Here is a 16,785-nt window from a genome sequence, read left to right as displayed (position 1 = left end):
GAGGAATCAACCGACTCGACCTGTCGAACGAGATCAATAATCGCTCGGTTGTAATAAATGCTTCTCTTTCTCTTCTTCCATAAGGTGGGGTAACAGGCTGCTCTGTTCTGAACGGTTCTGAGTCAGCAGTTAGCCGCTTCTGAAAAGTGAATCTCAGGTGCTAACACAGATAAACAGGGGGTGCTAAAGAACTCATTGCCAAATTTTTTTCTGTGATATCACTCTCGACTAGTCTTTGCCATATTTTCTGTACTTCTACTGAGAATACTACTCTCTTCAAATGGGGCCACACATCCTAAGCATTTAGTGACGTGCGCTTCTAAATGCACGTATTATTTATTTATTGTATGGTACAGCCCGTGGGGCAGGACAAAAGGAGGTAATTAGTGTCCTGACGAGGCCCTTGCCCCACTGGACGCAACACCAGCGGTTACAAAATACATGTAGACAGTACACATACAATTGGATATAACAATCATCACCCTGCAAAAATGCACATGAAGCATGTTCAAAAAGAAAGAAACACATGTTACTGTTAACACTTTGTACACAAATATAGAAATCAGACCACAATAACTTTGCAGTTAGAAATCATTATTCATACGTGTTAGGCCTGCTATTTGGAGCGAACAGAAGTTGTATTCTGCGTTTGAAAGTTCTCAGACTGCTACATGGTTTTGCGGTCTCGAGAATTTCTGGATAATTATTACATAGTTTCATAATTTTATGATCAATTGCCTGTTTAGCATAATTTATCCTTGGTTTTTCTATGACAATGAAAGTCATACGCAAATTGTGACCGGTAGCTCTATTTAGATGGGGACTAACAAATCGACGGTAATTGCTTCATACTTCAGAGAATATGTACGCAGATAATTTCTGTGTGTATATTTCGTCAAAAGGCCGGATATTTATTGTTCTCATTAAGGTTACAGGGTGTACATTTTCTTTATATAATGTTCTAATCCCCCTTTGCTGCAGTGCAGATAGTCTATCGTTATCGGTCTTAATTTCGGTTGCCATATTAAGGAACAGTAATTAGAGTGTGAGTGTACAAGTGAAAAATAAAGCTGCTTTTCGAGCCTGACAGGGACAAGATTTCGAAGGCGGCATAACATTGTAATACATCTCGATACTTTCATTCTTATGTTTTCTACATGATAGGACCATGTTAGTTTCGACTGAAAAGTAGCACCAATAAGGAATGACAATCTACGCTCTCAAGCAATACTTCATTAAAGTTCAGGTTTATAGTGAAGATATTAGGCTTATTTTTAAAATAAAATATCATCTATTTTGTTTTTTTTTGTATTTATTTTAAACTTGTTTGTTGATACCCATAAACTGAGCCCATGCAGCCATGCGTTTGACGTGGCCTCAAGTTCTTCAAGGCTCTCTCCGGAAAAAATACACTTGTTTCAATAGCATACAGCGACACTTCTCCCGCTGAAGAAATGTTAACGATGTCATTTCTATACAGAACGAATAACAGCGGTACGAGTATAGAGCCCTGAGGAACGCCGTTTGTAATGTTACCTTTCCGCGATGCATTGCCGTGTGCGGATGTGAACTGGGACCTCACATGTAGATAACTGCGTGTAAGACTTTGAGTGATGCCTCTAAAGCCACATGCTCCAAGCTTGTTGAAGAAAATATGGTGCTGTATAGAATCGAATGCCTCCCGAAATCTAAATAAATACAAACTGTGAATAGTTTAGCTTCAATATTACGAATTATTTTGTCTTTAATGCGCAGCAGGGTCGTTTCGGTTGACTTTCCTTTTTGAAATCCGTACTGCTGTTCGACGATAACTTTCTTTGACAATAAAAGGTATTAAATCGTTTATATAGGATACGCTCTGCAACTCTGGAGAACACTGATAAGACAAAGATTGGTATGTAATTTTTTAACTCATTGTATTTATCACCTTTGTGCATTAAATTAACACGAACAATTTTTAATCTTTGTGGAAAAGCACCAAAGGATAACATTTGATTGTAAAAATGGGTTAGCGGCTTTGCGATAACATTACCAACTGCTTTAATCGGTAGGGCTTTAATATTGATCTTCGCCAGCTGCGGATTTGTTGTCAAGGGAACTCAACAGAGAAATTACTTCATCTTCAGAAGTAGGAGGAAGAAATACACTGTCGTTTACGACATCATTAATATAGTATAAAGAGCTGCACCCTGGTTGGTTATCGGGTACGCTCATTGGAGCTCCGATATTTATGAAGTAATCATTAAACTAATTGGCTAACGATTCACGAAAATATATTTTTCCAATTATTTGTAGTTCAGACGGTAAGTCTGCTGTCAGCGCGTTGGTAAACTCTCGAAGAACTTTCCACGCTCTGCTGCTATTTCGCACTAAGTTATCAAGTTTACGTCGAAAAACAAGAATTAGACTTTTTTTTAAATCTGAGTTTAACCTCTTCCTGAAGCGTTTAATTTCAGGCAGATTTTCTACGTCAAGTGTTTTTTGAAACAGACTGAACATTTTTTCCTTTTTCTTGATGCGCTTATAAAGATCCTTAGTTGTCCATGGTTTCCGGGCTTTTATGTGCTGATGCACAGCGGATAAAGGGAAGGCAGTATTATAGCTGTGTTGTAGTGTGGAAACGAATGCATCGTATGACACAGAGGAATAGCTTTCAGATTACCCCTTGTGAGCTAGGAACTAAAGACGTGAACAAACTTACACTATGGTGATTAATATGTCTTCTATTGTATTTTATACTTTGAGAATTTTCATCTTTGGGAAGTGCTCAAAATATGGATAGATGGTCGCTAATATCAGAACACAGAACACCGGGCAAGTGGAATGCGCGTAAAACACAGGTCAATCAACGTGCTTGATTGCGCAGTTACTCTAGTGGCCTCGGTAAATAGGTTTTCACAACTAACTATTTGCAAGACTAACTTCTCGAAGTCGGAGTTACGGTTGTTCAGCTGAAAACAGTTCAACATTGAAATCTCCCACAACAACTACATGCCATTTTTTGACATTTCCAAGAACCAGCAGCCTTATAACTAAGCTAAGAAATCCATCGAGGATACCATGGTTACGGCTGTAAGCTACAAGAACGAGTACATTACGACACATAATTGCAACGGTTTCAAAATCATTGTTCACGCAAGTGAAATCTGGCAAATATTCTAACTGATGAGCCCCGCCGCGGTGGTTCAGTGGTTATGGCGCTCGGCTGCTGACCCGAAAGACGTGGGTTCGATCCCGTCCGCGGCGGCTGAGTTTCGATGAAGGCGAAATTCTAGAGGCCCGTGTGCTGTGCGATGTCAGTGCACGTTAAAGAACCCCAGGTGGTCGAAATTTCCGGAGCCCTTCACTACGGCGTCCCTCATAGCCTGAGTTGCTTTGGGATGTTAAACCCCAATAAACCAAACCAAACCAAACTGATGATGCTCCGCAACATAAATAGAAACACCCCCGCCACGTCTTTCCGAGCGATAAACAGAAATGTGTCTATAATCATCATAAAAACTGAGTGGCCGCCGCGGTGGCTTAGTGGCTATGGTGCTCGGCTGCTGTCCCGAAAGACGCGGGTTCGATCCCGGCCGCGGCGGTTGAATTTCTTTGGAGGAGAAATTCGAGGCCCGTGTACTGTGCGATGTCAGTGCACGTTAAAGAACCCCAGGTGGTCGAAATTTCCTGAGCCCTCCACTACGGCGTCTCTCATAGCCTTAGTCGCTTTGGAACGTTAAACCCCATAAACCAAATCATAAAAACTGAGTACCTCTGAGCTATGAATACCCGGCTTCTGAAAGAACCAAAAATTCAAAAGCACACGCCATAAGAGAAAGATATGTTTTGATTTCCACATGTTTGTTTCGAAGGCTTATCGCGTTCATATGAAAGACAGAAACGTGCTTTCTACCCTAACAGTCTTCACTGTTATAAACTCTTTTAAAGGAATCAGTCGGGTAAGTGGCCATGCCTTCATCTGGATGCTGCACTGGGCATGAACTGAGCGCTAGACAATTTGTTCGAGGTCATCTTTGTTTGAGATCCTGGCAGCAGTTGCACCAGGGCATTTGCGCACGAAGACTCGCCCTTGTGAAATCCAAACATACTGATACCCATTTTCTTTCGCTTTCCGTTTTGCGAGCTCGCGCAGACGCTTGTTGGTTGCCGTCAGGTTGTCAAAGAATATGACTCCAGGTTTCTTAGTCTGCAATTGCTTCCTTTTTCAAATCATTTCCAAACAATCTAGGTTTTCAAGTTTTAGGGCGTCCTCTGCTGAAGGTCACCGACGCAACGTCTGGTTTGTTTATGTAGATCTGCCCCCATCACATGAGAATAAAATGCACCACTCTAGTGGAACACTTAACATGCAGCGTTCTATGATTTGTCTGATATCCACTTTTTCTGGCATTGCCAATACGTAGGCACCACTTTCCCGGCTTTTCGGAAGCCCTAAAAACAAAAGGCACACCTTCCTTCTCCTTGCGATTTTTTTTTCAGATTGTGCGAGATCTTGTGGATGTAGGACACAACTTCGGGCCAAGGGCCTTCCGACGATCTTGTGCCGTTTTTCTGCTAAGGGAATTGAGGGAGCAGTAGCGACTCTGTGCCTTGAATCCGCTCTCGAAAATTTGTGTCACATAATATGCTCTAGAGTTTTAGCATTTGATTGAGTTAAACCTTGATTTTCGTGCAGACATTATGGAAAGAGGGTATAGAAAAGAGATATGTAAACGTACTTGAAAATATCTACTACGGCACCACAGCCCTCCATAGAGAAAGTAATAAAACTGCTATAAAGGGGACTGTTAGGCAGGGTGACACTGTGTCACGTGCTTATAGGAGGTGTAGAAAGATCAGCACTGGGAAGTGTTTCGGATAAGGCTTTATAGAAAATTCCCTAGTTAACTACGATTCGCTGATGACAAAGCCTTCCTAATTGATCCAGAAACATAATTACAAAGCGTGATCAATCGTGCACGCAGGCAAAGCAGTACAGAGGGAGTAAAATTAATATTAATACACTAAAGTAATGCTCAAGGGCCTAGAAAGAGAAGAACAGCAGTTTATGATAGGCTGCGAAGCGTTGAAAGTGCCAAGCGAATGCAGCTCCTTCGGCACGTGGTCGGCCTAGATCGGGGCTACGAGAGGGAAACAACTAGGAACAACGTGGTTTAATGCACTGGCCTCGTACCCTCAGATTATGAATGGCATTTACCAGTACCGATTAAGAGAAATATGAATAACGCCTCTATCTCAACAGTACTCATTTGTGGTGAAGAAACGAAAGGGTAACGAAAAGGTTCAACGTTAATACAGGGCAACGAAGGGAGGTATACAAAGGAAAACGTTAGGCGTAACGTTAACCGAAAGGAAGCGGAAAGTGCGGCTCAGGGAACTGCTTGCTGCTGCTGCCAAGAGGATAGCCATTAGTGATGAGGAGGAGTGAGCGGCTCGCCCGTAGACACTCCCACGTGTTTGTGCTTGCATGAGAATAGTGTTTAGTCGCGTGTAAAGGGCAATCTGGCCTGGAGGGAATCGTTGCATCTTCTCGGTGTAGCGGCTCTGCTTCAGTAGCCTTTTCCGGAAAATATGATCTTGGGTATATACGGCCGACCTTGGCCGATCACACCGCTCGTTATGTGCTTTTGGTCCTATACATATATAAAGCCGGCGACTCGTCCCCATTCAGTATCGCTTTGCGGACGAAGAAATCCAAAGGTAAGTTGCTTCATCCGCGATGCTAACATTTATACGCAATGGTACATGTTTAAGTTGGCGCTAAGAATACTAAGCTGAGGTTGGATGTGAACGCTTGTAAATAAAATTTGCATATTCGGCGCAGTAACCTCTCAGGGTGCTCATACGTACTGACTTTGCTGTCATGTTATTTCATTTCATTTTATTACCTATTAGTCGTTGATGTGGAACTTTATCAAATGCTTTAGCGTAATCCAGAAAGATGGCGTCAACTTGTAGGTTAGCGTCCAGGTCAGCAGTCGCAGCAGCTGCGACTTGATGCATTTCTGAAACTTGGCAGAATTGCGCCTGTGAAACTTTCGCGCAAAAAGTACAACATGCAAATTTTAGGCACTGAGAGGACTGGGAACGAGAACTTGAAGTACACAAAATTTGACGGTAGATTGTGGCAGTACAAGCTGTGTCTTACGGTATTGTGCATGAAAAACTATGAAAGACATACGGGCAGCGTAGTTAAAAAAATGACGCGTACAAAACCCAAAGCTTAAAGTGAGCGCTCACTGTAATGCAATGCCTGCTTTGCAACAACGGCTGTGCAAGGTGATTCGTTTGAGTGAATTGACGTTGTTCTTGTAGTAAATGGTTACTAAAATATTTAATCTACTACCACAGCCCAAAGTGATGACTGCTTAGACGGGCTTGGGCTATGACTGGTCATGGGTGGGAACGGGCTCTCAGGTCACGTCGTGATGATGGCGAAACTGCTCTCTCTTTAAAGCGCCGATATTTATTCAGCACTGAAGGAGTAATTCTCTTTGCACACACTGCTCTAGTGAATATCAGCGCAGGACGGCGATCATAACTTTTGGAGGAACATGGAACGCTGTTTTAGACAACATTTGCTAGTCTCAGAACTTTATATTGCCTTTATACTTAGATCCCTATTTTAAAACTTCAAAGCGATAGCAATAAGGGACTGCTTCTGCATAATACCGGGTGACATTCGTTGTGAACGGAATATCCAGATTGGTTGAAAAGGTGGCTAGACACACGGGGATCAGGGTATTTGAAAAAAAGATTAACACATCAGAAAACTAGTGATTAGAAGGTCGCAAGATGGCTCAAATACCTTGAGAAGAAATATTTTTATAATGGAAACGATTTTGCACAGAATGCAAATTGTGCACATTTAGTCAGGTATGGAAGACCTGCAGTTAGGTTGTGAGTCAGACACACTACCCCTTGGCCAGGCAGGCAAGTTCGTAGAGAGTGGTTAAAGCGGTGCTGTATATGTACTATCACGATGGAAAGAAAGGGAACAGAGTGGAGCCTAAGCGCTCCGTTGTTCGATTTTTTTTTCATGCCTATTTTAGCTTGGTGGTAAGAAAAAGACGTTAGAGTCGTCCTAGAATGCGTCACGGACAACACTAGCATGTTTTTGCTACTACCGAAGTAAAAGCGTGTTTAAAAGAAATGCGAACAGCGGAGTGCATAGGCTCTGCTGTGTTCGTTTTTTTTTCATCGTGGTAGTAAGTCGTTTGGCCTCTCACATGCTAATGAACGGTGCCCGTGTCTGCGCGGAAAAGAGGAGCCGCTGCAGGGACACGTTAAAGTTATCACGTCATACCATTAAAGATGGAGTTTAAGTGGGGCCTAATTCTGCATTTATATCAGAATAAGAGCAGCGTTAAGGCGACCTTCAGCATTTCTTGCTCTTCAATGGTAGTTTAGTAGTCTTTACATTGCAACTTTGTTGTCTCCGGTTAAACATAGAGGTAAATGTTGCTTTCCAAAAGAAAGAGACAGGGAAGTACCGGAATAGCAATAGTGCAGTGGGAATCAACGGCTTCCTCGGTGCTTAATATTTGCTGGTAGGGGCAAATAATGCAGCAGCAATTGATTAGAACTGAGTATCGTTTTTGATTACATGTTTAACCACATTTAAGAAAGTTTAACGGACGGAGTTTTTATTAAACAAACATGTACAAGCGCTAAAAAACACGGACAAAGAAGAGACTTGGACTCTTACCGTTTCATTCATCTCATACAAAACTTGTTAAGAGAGCAATCGCTAAGCAATGCCTAAATAATGCACTAAAAAAATCGTGTTGCCATTCACTGAGCCATGGTTTCCAAAAGCAAGTGACGCGTCTTCAGTCAGCTGGGTATCCGACAAGCCTCATTGTATCTGTATCTGAAGGAATGTTAAAAACCGTAAAGAGAAAAGACAAGAACCAGATCGAAGCAAATGGAAACAGAACGGTAGTCATCCCCTATTTGCACAACACCTCCCATCGCCTAAAGAAGATTGCGAAACGCAGTGACGTCAGAGTAGTGTTCTCGGCGCCTGAGAAGTTGGAAAAACTAGTCAAGTTGACTAATCCTTTTCTAAAGCCTAAAGAACCATGCGGTATCAAGCACCGGGATCCTTTTGTACCATGTGTTTCTGGTGTGGTCTATGACATTCCTCTATCGTGTGGCTCTAGGTACATCGGTCAAACTGGCCGATGTCTGAACGAAAGATTACTAGAACACAGGAGGAAGGTAGGAAATTATAGAGACGGTAATCTTTCTGAACATTGTCATGATTGTGCTGTAAAGAATAAGAAACCATGTAAACCTGTCTTCAGCGCATGCAAGATTGTGGCCAAACATAGTTGTCAGGATGTGAGAGAGATAATAGAGGCAGATTTGATTAGAAAAGCCGGTCCATCCTGCGTCAGCGCACCATCTGTCACACTGACTAAAAAGGAAATAATGTTTTTGGGAGCAGCCACGTGATGTCGGCAGGCCTATCAGTTTGACGTCATGCAGCAAGGTGTATAAAATTGTGCTTGTGTATCAATAAACCTTCAGTTGAAAGTAAGCGCTCGTGTTGTCCAAGTCTCTTCTTTGTCCGTGTTTTTTAGCGCTTGTACATGTTTGCTATGAACCAACTAGCCCAAAGGTCTGTGCTCTGGAGTTTTTATTCTCAGAACACTTTACGCTCATCATCGAGGCCCCTTAACATTGTTAGAAATAACGGCCGCCGAGTTCATAGGTTGCGGGCTGGTAACAAAGGATGCTGTTTGATGCATTTATTGAAACTTTTTAGTTATTCCAACTGTTGTTAGTAGAAAAAACGTTCGAAATGTCATCAGCACAAAAACCGAGAATCTGATGGCACCACTTCACATGTTTCTTGTGCCCGCTTCCTTGCAGCTTAAACATGATCAGCACCAAGACCCTTCTCATAGGCCTCCTTGTTCTGGCCCTCGTCATCACCATCGCCACCGCACAACGCGGTTTCGGTGGCGGACCCGGTTTTGGTGGCCTACGTGGTTTCGGCGGTGGACGGGGCTTCGGCGGTGGTCGCGGCTTCGGTGGTGGTCGTGGCTTCGGTGGGGGTCGTGGATTTGGCGGTGGATTGCGCGGTTTCAGAGGATGATTCGAAACCGTGGTGTGAGTGTACGACGTCTTGATGGGACAGTGTGTTGCGGATCCAGCTGGACCTGTGATTCTGCGTTGTGGACGCGCTCATACGCCTCCGGAAGACAACAAGAAGAGTTTGAATAAACATCGTCCTCTTTGACTTGCATCTGTAAAATTTATGTGTTGCAATATTTCTTGGGCTTTATCGGCAGGCAGTATCTTTTTTTCGCAGGGTCCGGTCAGGCATTAGACATTTTGCGCTCTTTTCGGGTTTTTAGGCAATTTCTAGTTCAGGAGGCAGCAATTCAAGCCGCCGTTGTACTGCACTACAATGCGCTAGCTATCCTGAGATATCCAAGCGCATTAAAGATTTACCTCAATATTTGTGATGGCGGAGACAAGTCGCAGTTGGAGTTAGCAAGCGTAGAATTATCCCAACGTCTCTGTTCTTGAAGTGGCACGTACGTGAGCGATTTTCCTGGATGAATCTTTGCTAGTAAAGTGCATATATTAATACAGTAAACATTTAAATCAAGAGTTGGACGAAAATTCGTCTGGTAGAAATGAATTATAAAACGTTACATTGCACACGTCGACCACAATATAGAAAATAATACACAAAAGACGTTCCGGCTCCCATACCGGAGCCTTGTTCACAATAAAAACGGGAAGCGAGTGCACGCGCGTATGTATGCTCGAAAATGGGGCACAGGCAACATACGTAAGCAGTTGTCAGATTTCCGCAGTTTCGGTTCAATTTGTGGCAGGTCGTTTGTATCGTCCAACGTGTCAGGTGAAGGCGAGGGAATTTCTTTTTTTCTGTTTCGATATGGAGTGTGCGACGATAGCACTGGAATCCAGCTTTATATTTTTAACGCCATTATTATTATCTTTTAGGCGCCTTTCATAGTTACCAGTTTCGCCAAGGCAGACGCAGTCTCAGTCGGAGTAGGGAATGCTGTTAACTACGCCGGAATATTTTTCTTTTGGAAGAATGTCCTTTACGTTGTCCAAAGCATATCGCAGGTTTTTGGTCGGAACCTGGGCAATGTCAGCATTGAATGTGCGCAGAATGCGTGCCAACGCCTCGCTGATTCCGGGGGTGTAGAGAACGGCGGCAAGATTCAGGGGGGAAGACACAGCAGGTTCACGTTCTGGTCGACACAGCTGTTTTTCGACCGATGCCACTAAAGATGTCGGGTAGTCATTGCGCGAAAGTTCTTGCCGCACCATGTCAGTCATTTGCCCTGTCTTCGGAGGAACTTCAAATCCATTGTCTCCTTTTTAATAAGGTGGCAGCAACCGATCTCTTATGTGAGGCTGGGTGGACGGATCTAAGGTTGGATAACGCCCCATGTGGGTGGGTTTCCTAATAGCGCTGAATGATATTTTGCCACTATCGCGTTTTAAAGGGCACGCGCCGTTCACCTCGACCTCGGGGGTGAAATCAATGACGTCCTCTATGGAGTTCAAATGCGGCGAAAAGGCAGGCAAAGCGTCTTTTTGAATCATGCAGAAACAGTTGTCTATATATCTGAGGAAAACTTTTGGCGGGTGAGCAAGGGTTTTAGGGACCCGGCGATCGACAGATACCATGGTGACGTTCGCGACGGCAACGGACATAGAGGCACCATAAGAGTGACTTGAAGGTGACGGTAAAAAAAGCCTAAACAAGTGCTAAACGTTTCTTGAGCAAAATAAATAAGGCCCAAATATGCCTAAGTATATAAAGACCCGCCCGTCACGCTCTTTTCAGCCATGTTTTTCCGTTGTGCGAATTCTTTCCAAAAGCAAAGATACAAAAGCTAGGGAAATAATCGAAGCTTTATGGATTGCACAGAGAGGACGCATGTGCGTCAGCGGCACATCCTTATCTTTGTACAAGGCTGAGAGCAATTTTCTGACCCGTTCGCTATCATATCAATTTTGAAGATGATAGTATTCCTTGCATGTAAGACGGCATATATTTATGCATGTTGCCTTCAAATAAATCAGTTGTGAATGGCGCTTAATCAGTTGTGAAGATGAACAGTTACCAACTTGCCCAGCAAGATGTTCTTTTAAGCCAGTATTTTTCACTATTTTAGTGCCTGAAGAAGTTCTCCTGGTGATGTCCAGTGCAGTACATAAGCAATGGGGACGTGTGCACGTGCGCTGAGCGCTAAGTGAAGTGTGTAAAGAAAAACTAGCATCGAAAGCGTTTGCTATTGACAAAGGTCATGGATTAGTAGAAACATCGTCATTAAGAGTGGTAGGAGCGGTTTCATGGTTTGCTTGATTAAGAAATTTCTCGATCAACTGCAGTTTTCCCGAGTATTACTCTCAATATTAAGCATTTGTGTTCGGTAGTATTTTGATCTGGCACCCCTGAATATGGCAGACAGTGTTTGCTAGTAGGCTTTAAACGGTTATTAAGATTTAGGCTGAATGTTGGCTGTTTAAATTATTTTCTTCGCATAGTTTTATTGTGAAATGCTCGCAAAACCGCAGTAGTAATCCAAGGGTTTCCAGAAATGAAATACCTTTTCTGAACGGTCAAAGCTGTGCTCCACTGATTAAAATATTAGTTATTAGAACGCAAATGTCATCGAAAGCTGCCCTACCATTGTTGTCACAGAGGACATCGCACAAACAGGTATGTGCGATTATGTTGTTAACTTTATTCTCCTCAAAATTCTCGAAATTATACGAGTATCCGTACGCGCTAACACTCCTTCCGGGTACTACTTAAATAACATCACTTTATAATCTGTTACCGCCTATAAATACTTGGGTGTCCACATTTCTACACAGCCCTACTGTTCGCACCCCATGGAGTACATTATTAACAGTGCTAACCGCATGCTGGGCTACATACGCCGAAACTTTACTAAAACCCCGTCTTCTCTTAAATTATTGCTTTACAAAACGCTTATCAGTTCAAAACTGGAATATGCTACAGCTGTTTGGGATCCCCACCACGAAAAACTAATTACTTTTTTGGAGATGGTCCAAAATAATGCAGCGCATTTTATTTTATCTAACTTTAATCGTGGAGCAAGCGTAACCAGCATCAAAACTTAACTTTCATTGCAGCATGCCACAGAAAAATAAGTCACCTTAGTCTTTTTCATAAATTGTACCATAATTCCACTCTACGAAACGCACTCATTGCTCATTCCCACTACGTTCCAATCCGCACCGATCATCGCCACAAGGTTGGAATTCCAACATTTATCACGTTATCAGCAGTTCAGTCCTGCTTGCTTCGTGCTTCACGTGAATAGAGCCACTTTTGCGCTGATATCGTCGATAGCAACGATAACCAGCATTTTCACAACGCATTAGCTAGCATTGTATAAATAGCAGAAAGTTTTGTAATTTATTTTCTTGTCTATGTGTTTCTTTTTTGTATTTTTGTGACCACTTCCCTCTTTAATGCCTCTGGCCCTGAGGTTCTACAAAGAAATAATAAATACAATACTCATTTTAAATCAAATTTTGTCTACTATTGTTACTACTGTCCGACAACTAAACGAGGAGTTTATGATAAGTGATTTGAAATTCTACAACTCCTCCAGTTTGAGGGGAGTTAACGTTGGTTAAGATGTGGTCGAGAATTCTGCTAGAGCCAATCGGATCGCTCTGAGCTTGGCGCATGATGGCCTTCGCCGCCTATGTGGCATAAAACGCAACACAACACAAGCGGATCGCATCCCACTGGTTAATGAAATGTTGATGACAGTGAATCTTTATTTCGCAAGGGCATCTGTGGCGATAGAGCACCATGGCACAAGGTATTTGTTCTTCTGCTCAAGTTGGGGTCACGGACCCATTTCCCAAGCATTTTACCCTGATTAAGCCGAGCACCAGGCAATAGGAAACTTGTACCCATTGTACCACTGGTGGGTACCCGGTGGCGCTGGGGATCGAACCCCGCCCCTCCAGCATGCGAGGCGGATGCTCAACCAATAGGCCATCGCTGCGGTGTTTAAAGTGAACGTTGCCTCTAGACAGCTACCCCTCAATTACAGGATGGCACTTAAATCTGCTTAAGAGCGGATATGGGAGGGCATATTGCTTTCGTCTCTTTCTCCTTCCATTTTTATTTCTTTTAAAATTTCTATTTCTATTTTTATAATTTTTACTTTGAAGTTTTTATTTGCTTTAATTTTTATTTCAACTTTTTTTCATTTGTTATTTATTTGTTTCTGTCTTTTTTTAAGTTCCGTCCAGTTTTTTAAGTTAACTTCCGTCCACGCCACTCAGGAGCCAAAAAAGGCTTGCGCCTCAAAGAAAGAGCAATCTGAACATAAAATATCCGTGGGATCACTAATGTTTATGGTAATGGCTTCTACCAGAGCAATGTTTCTATTTTAACAATTAAGGCGAGTCAGGATCTCATCAAGTTCGTGGCGAAATCATTGTGCCATGATTAAAACGAGATGTATATAGGTCCACTCATGGCATTTTAATTTTAAAGAAATGTTTCACCTATTTCTTTCCGCACCGTTGCGCATATCTGAGTGGCAAATGGTCACTAAAACCGAGGAGTATACGCTACTGTGCACGCAATGAAGGTAGCAGATTAGCGAGCTATTGAACCCAAACTGGTCCCTGAGCGTAATATAGTGGCCGTCACACAAGCATGTGGCTACATTGGTGTTTTTATAATATATGCATATTCATCAAACCGCACTTAATCTCGCCGTAGCAAAGAACTCCCTCCAAAACGGTCGAGCTTCGGCTGCGCTTGCCAGTGCGAGCAGCCATGTTAGCACCTTGGCCTCGCCTACTAACTTGGCGAACGTGATACGGTGCAAGCCGTTCGTATTGCGCCGTACTGCTCGCCGTACCGCACGCAGCTTAGGGGAAGGTGTGGATGCAGTTGTGGCCGCGAGTGCCCAGATTTCTATTGAACAGCATATTTTCAGACATTTGTGTAAACTGCGCGCTTTGTATCAGAGAATGATTTTCAGCAGCAGCGGCGGAGGGGACCGCACAGGTGTCTGAAAGCGTTCTTCGGCTATTTCCAGGTTCTGTCTAAGATTCGTGGTCTGTGAAGCGGTCGACAAAGCGGCTTGGTCCTCTTCACGCAAAGCACTCACCAAGAAATTATGAATTGAATGGACCAGCGGTCAGAACATGGAACTTGAATTTCCGCACTTTACCAGAACTGCCAACCACCATGAACTTCTGTTATCGCCGTCTTCGGCGCCGCATAGCGGGGACATATCGTATCATTTCGGCAGCAGCGACAGAGGGTATCGCACAGGTGCCTGAAAGCGGTCTTGGGCTTTTCCAAGGTTCTGTCCAAGATTCGTGATCTGTTAAGCTGTCAACGATGCGGCTTGGTTCACTTCACGAAAAGTACTCAGCAAGAAAAATACTCAGCAGAAATGCGCCTCGTCAGCGATGCATCGAGCATTGCAGTCGGCGCTGTTCTCAAGCAGCACGTCTCTAGTTGGCAACCTCTCGGTTTTTTCTCACAAAAGTTGAACCACATGGGGCTAAATACAGCAATTTCGGTCGAGAACTCCTGGTGGTGCACCTCGACATCAAGCATTTTCGCCAGTTCCTAGGGGGCCGGGATTTTCACGTCGTCACAGACCATAAGCCCTTGACATTTTCCTTCCAAAAGAATTACAGCACCTACGCTGCACAAGAGATCTGCCAACTGTGTTTTATGTCCGAGTTTTGCAGTATATCTCGTTCACGTCCATGGGCCACAAAACGATCCTGCTGATGCAATTTCCCGTGTCGGTGCCATGGCGTCCAAATCACCAGTGGAAATGGAGGAGCTAGCGGCTGCACAGCGCCACGATCCAGAGCACAATCGCCTTCGCTCCTCATCCGCGTCAGTGTCCTTCGCTGAATGTTAGCAGCCGTTTTCCTCCAACTTCATTACCTGTGAGACATCCACTGATGTCTCGTGCGCTTATGTACCTTTCGCTTTCCATCCCGCCATTTTTGAAAAACTGCACCATATCAGCCACCCTGGTATTCATGCGACGCAGAAGCTGGTCACGTCTCGCTTTCTGTGGCCAAACATCGATGAAGACGTGCTTGCTGGGCACGAACCTGCCTTCATTGCCAGCTCGTGAAAGTTCATAGGCCTACCGTCCCGCCTGCCTCTCCTTTTCAGCCTCCCGACGCGAGGTTTTCCTACGCCCACATAGACATTGTTGGACTGTTCCCGTCATCACGTGGGACCTCTTACTTGCTCGCATGTATGGATCGTTTCAACCGCTGGCCTGAGGCGCTGCCCATTGCTGGAACTACAACACAGACGGTTGCTTCGGCCTTCATCGCCGGCTGGGTGTCTCGTTTCGGCTGCCCGTCTGTCATCCCCATTCACCATGGCCGCCAGTTTCAGTCGGCCCTGTTCACTGCCCTTGACCGCATACTGGGCGTCCACCCCATCCATATGCCCGCCTACCATCCTTCGGCTAATGGCAAGGTGGAACGTCTTCATCGCCAACTGAAGGCGGCCGTTACCACTTAACAGCCAAGGCAACGCTGGTGCGACCACGTTCCCATGTCGTCCTGGGCATTCGCTCAGCACTGAAGGCAGGCTGACCTAGGCTGTTTTTCTGCTTAGCTGGTCTACGGTGTTCCCCTGCGCCTGCCTAGGTAATTCTCCACTGCGTCCCCTCCATTCATCCACCATGCTTCCATATACCTCCGAGACCTGCGCAACACATTCGAACACATTACTCCTCTCATCCCTGCTGCCCGTCACCCTCAGTGCGTGTTTTCAGCCAGAATATGGACTCCTACTGCAGCCATGTCTTCGTCCGCCGTGACCCCGTCCGTCCACCCCTTACGCGTGCCTACGATGAACCGTTCCGCGTGCTTCATCGTGCCACGAAAACCTTCACGCTCGACATCAACGGCCGTGAAGACGTTATGTCTGCTGATAGACTAAAACCAACCTACATTGGCGCTCCTCCACCCGTGATCGCCGGTCCGTCGCCACCACTCAGTGCGGCTTGCTCCAAACATGTCCGCTGGGTACATCCAGTGGCGTCCGCTTTACGGGGCGAGACCCTATAGCGTCCCTCGCGCCGCACCCTGTTCACAGGCCCCGGCACGAGGCCGGAAAAGGAAGAAGTAGTTGGCCCTAGGCCTCCGCCGCAGCAGGAGCAGCACAACAATAAAGAGTTCGCACGTAAACGTCGTCGGAGTTCGATCTTCTTCGCCTTAGCCCCGACAGTAGCAACCCGGGGTCCATGTCCGCAATGCCGGTGAACGCCCATCTATATAACACTTAAAGGATGCACTGAAGCCTCCTTTGGACTACTATCTGTTCGATATTCTCAAGGTTTCATCTTCCGTCAAGGAATATTAAGTGTTTCCTGAAGGTACTGGTGCGTTCCAGCTTTTCATCATTCGGCTTGCCACTTGGTTCTTAAAATAATACCTCCCTTTCTCTTCCGATATTCGAAACGTCACCTGCTGCCTTATAAATTCGCCGAGCGAGGGCGGGCCACGTTCACGCGTTAGCTTCCAGTGCATTGTCAGTTGTAGCGGACATCGTGCGTCGATTGCTTCTGCTGCACATGGTCTCCTTTTATTACAGAAACACGAACTGCGCAAAAGGATCCTCCCTTTTTTCGCGCAGTTTTTGTTTTTATAATGTCGCACCAGCTATCCCCTCATCGCACTCCTCTAGATCTCCTCCTAGGCTGGATTTTCGAGGCCAATACCAAG

The 16,785-nt window shown here is 44.6% G+C and overlaps 1 long non-coding RNA gene across 1 annotated transcript; it reads left to right on the top strand.

The window, feature by feature from the left end:
• The first annotated feature begins 5,690 nt into the window (after positions 1–5,690).
• Positions 5,691–9,259, top strand: LOC149367979 (uncharacterized). Its single transcript, XR_016288224.1, has 2 exons — positions 5,691–5,703; positions 8,884–9,259. It is a non-coding gene; the product is annotated as an uncharacterized LOC149367979 (long non-coding RNA).
• Positions 9,260–16,785: the final 7,526 nt, after the last annotated feature.

This window comes from Amblyomma mixtum, chromosome 1 (assembly GCF_055824585.1).
Source record: "Amblyomma mixtum isolate Tamu chromosome 1, ASM5582458v1, whole genome shotgun sequence".
NCBI classification, from domain to species: Eukaryota; Metazoa; Arthropoda; class Arachnida; order Ixodida; family Ixodidae; genus Amblyomma; species Amblyomma mixtum.
The sequence above is the reverse complement of the archived record's forward strand: the minus strand, read 5'-3'. Positions and strand labels throughout refer to the sequence as shown.